The sequence below is a fragment of the Erythrolamprus reginae genome, chromosome 13 (genome assembly GCF_031021105.1).
Source record: "Erythrolamprus reginae isolate rEryReg1 chromosome 13, rEryReg1.hap1, whole genome shotgun sequence".
In the NCBI taxonomy this organism is placed as follows: Eukaryota; Metazoa; Chordata; class Lepidosauria; order Squamata; family Dipsadidae; genus Erythrolamprus; species Erythrolamprus reginae.
In genome coordinates this window covers 15926784-15930595 of record NC_091962.1, presented here as the reverse complement: position 1 = coordinate 15930595, position 3812 = coordinate 15926784, and positions in this window count along the sequence as shown.

Sequence of the window (3812 nt, the reverse complement as noted above, 5' to 3'; positions counted from 1 at the left end):
CCAGGTACTCTCTCTCAGCAGGTACAACTGGAATTGGGGGAGCGGGGGGAGGAATCAGCACTCCCATCATCTTCCTAAGAGGAATCCCGGGATCCCCCAAAGCCACCCAAGAACGGCACCCAAGAGTGAAGGGCCACATGTTTGCATGTTACATGCCTGCAACACACGTTTGGGTGGAATCTGCAGCCCTAGAGCATATCTCAAGGACAACCCACAAAAGGACTGGCGAAGAGAGACTATTTTGCTGCCTCAACACACGACCATTGTGTTGCAAATCCAGATTCAGGCAAGGGATTTACCTTCCTGCCACAGTCCCAATTGTTTTAAATCAAGGGCCCATTTTCCTGTCTGAAATTTGGGTTTCCATTAAAAAGGCTGCGCTTGGCACCAGACCGACCCTCCCTGAAGGCCCAAATGTACAAACCATAACAAACCATAACACACAACTGCAACCCTGCACACCCAACACCTCCCACACCCCCCTTTCCTGGCACTTCCAAGCAGATGGAGGTGGTGGCAGCTTGCAACCCATATCTCTCCTCGCTCATTCAATGTGTTATAATAACCGTCTTATGGGCGGGTTTTGAGTTTGTTTTTCGATGGGGTTTGCTTTCCCTCCACCCAAGGCCCGAGCAGTGGGTCCCTTCTACCCCACCATGGTTTTGTTTTTAAGGACGAAGTGACAAATATATAGAAATAAATAAATAACAGCAACATAGTGGAAAGAGGAAAAAACGGCTAAAGCAGGTGAGGCCTGCAATTTGGACATAAACTCAGAATCCTTGAGAGGCTGGGGAAGAAAATGGTTCAAGTTATTGCAACATCCAACCACAAAGCACATGTAGGATCGACCGCTGGACGGCCTTGTAGCCAACGGGCGAAAGGATCGCCGTCCCTCGGGCTCTATGAACGGAGGCCACACCAGGTCAAGAACACTTTATTAGTATACAGTACAAAAATAAGGGAAGGCAAGGCGGTCGAGTCTCCTCCGCGGGGCCTCGCTTCACTCTGGGAATGGCTCCCTTTTTTCTAAGCCTTCCTTCCAAACTATAGACAATAGGCACAAATCAGAACACGCTCAACTCCCCGGGAAGCGTGGATCTTGGGGTGGTGGGCTGCCCGTGGGTCTTCCTTCAGTGCTGGCTCTTTGCAGCTGCCCCCCCCCCCACTTTGCATCACAGCCGCTTCGTGCCTCCGCAGGTCTCCTCCGGGTGGCGGGCAGGTGGTCGAAGGACCCTCTAGCTTGAATCCTACGCTGCCAAGCGATGGAGGGAGGGAAGGCAGGCTCCGCTCTCTGGCCACAGATACCTGCTGGAGGCCTTATTTGCAATAAGGATATCAAAACCTTCAAACTAGTCGCTTTATTAAAGGTATTCATGTACAATGCAGAGACTGCCGATTCCCACAAACTTCCTCCAGTCTCCCTCCCTGTTTCAACATCCCCCCCCCCCCCCAGAAAACACTGGAAAGTAAGTCAAGCCAACACAATACCCAGCTCTTTTAAACAGGCACAAAAATAAAAAAAGAACAGCAATGGTTATTTACAGTGTTTTCCAAAGGGCAGCAAAGAAGTCTGGTCATAAGCTGAACTCTTCCCCCCACTTCCCACCCCCAGGCTTTAAAGATTGCCCTGCAGGTCGCTCTCTCTCTGCTCTGCTGATGTCCCCACCACCACCACCACGTGTCTCCCCACCTTCACAAAACCTCCCGCCTCGGATGGGCCCAATCCACTGCCTCTCCCCCAGGCTCCTTCCCAGAGACGCAGGTGGTGCTCTATGAAAAGAGGAAAATGCTGCAAAATTTTCATTTTTGTTCCCTTCCAGCTTCCCCCCCCCCAAAATGAAATACAAAAGGAGCAGTGAAGCAAAGGCAAAACAAGCCAGACCAGGAAGCGTCCCCTCCTTCCAAAGAAACTTGGTTTGTCTTGCTCCTCTACACGTTACCCATTTCTTAACCGTGAACAATTTAAACATGAAACCAAAGGACAAAAGGTTACAAAGGGGGGGGGGAGAGAGAGAAGGCAACAGTTTTATCATTTAAGTATTTTGGGGGGTTTTTCCACCAACTTTTTCTACCAATTGCCCCAAAAGTTCTCTATTTTTGGGGTGGCAATTTTAAGAGCCGGGAGCCCTCTGGACAAACCCAGCCCAGGTCACAAGAGCCCCCCCGTGCCCCAAAAGATCCACAAAGCTGCCAGGAGAAAGGGGGGGGGTCCGAAATAAGGGGCACCCCCAGGGCAGCAAGCCATTTGCATCCGGAAGCCGAGATGGCAACCGTGAACCTCTTTAGGAGCCTCTTGTAGCCTCGATGAGCTATGTAGCGCACAGGTGGACTTCTCTCCCCGCTCCCCCCAAAAGCCCCCCACCACTAAAGGTTGGAGCCTGTAAGTGCCGCAGTCATGCAGTTAAGCGATGTGGCTGATTTTCTTGAGCTGCAGAAGAGAATAAGGGGTTTTTCCCCCCAGGAAAGCATCAGGCCCAAACTAGGGGGGACATAAACTAGTTATCGGAGCAGCCAGCTCCCCCCCCCCCCGACCTCCAGACCATGTAGGTGGGGAAGGGGTGGCTATTCAGCACTCGTTCGACCGACAGGTGAAAATCAGCTTAGGACAGAACTGCAAAATCAAGCGGTTCCCCACTACAAACCTGAAAACATCACATAAATAACAGCCCCCTAGTGCTATGGGAAACTGGGCTCAATTCTTCCGGGGGGCTGGACTTAGGGGGGGGGGGGAAACCCCCAGCCACTGCAAAATATTGGCTCGGGGGAAGCTGACTTCGTACAAGGAGAAACAAAGAGAAAATTGCTTTTAAAGGGAAAAAAAAGTCAACGAAAGACTCGCAACAGGAAGAAAAAGTGTTTGCGCCTAAATAAATCCAGGAATATTGGAATCCACTCAATGGCACAACTGAAAAACTATTATTATTTTTTTTAGAAATACCGGGTTCCTGTTGATTAAAGGGGAGTGGGTGGAGACTACAGTATGAAGAGAGTGTGAGGTTTTTGGGGGGTTTCTGTAAAGAAAGGAAGGAGAAAAACTCTTCTCAAACACAAGGGAGAACCAAACCCAGGGGGGGCTTCCTTTCGGGTGGGTGGGTGGGTGGGCGCTTGTCTACAGGCCTTTGAGGGTAATGGACCACGCCCCCTGCCCTCCGGAGATGGCGAGGCTTGCTATCGGCAACCAATCTTGGTCCCGGGGGGAGGGAGTGGGTTAAAAAGGAAGGGGGATTCCTTGGCGATGGGAGTGACCTCTAGGCTCCAGCCAGCCCACTCCCAAGGTTTCCGAAGGGGAAGGAAGGCTGAGGCTGCCCTGCCCTCTCTCTCGCCCCCTCCTCCCCTTCTGCCCCCACAAGCGACAAGCCCCCTCACCCCGAGAAAAGGCAGAGGAGGAGGAGGGGGGGCCTGGCTACTGCCCGGCTGCTGGTCTCCCGTCTCCAGGCCAGGCCAAAGCAACGGAGTCCATCAGAGGATTCTGGCCCTCGTCCGACTGGAGACGTGCCTGAGAAGTGGTCAAAAACCTACAAGGCTGCAAAAAGAGAAGATCAATTAGCTTGGGAAGGAGGGAGGGGGAGAGATGGTGATGGACCCATTGAAAAGGTGGGGGGGGGGCTGGAGAGAGAAGCATCAGCAGAACCAACAAGAGGGAAACAGAGGCAGGAGGAGAACCGGGGTGGGGGGATGGGATATTGGGGGGGGGGACCTGGGGGGGCCTGCTTACTCAGACCGTTATAGAACCGGGGGGGGGGGGGGCTGGGTTTTTTTTTTCTACTTTCTTTCCGGAGCTCCGATCTTAAAAAAAAAAAGAAACCCTG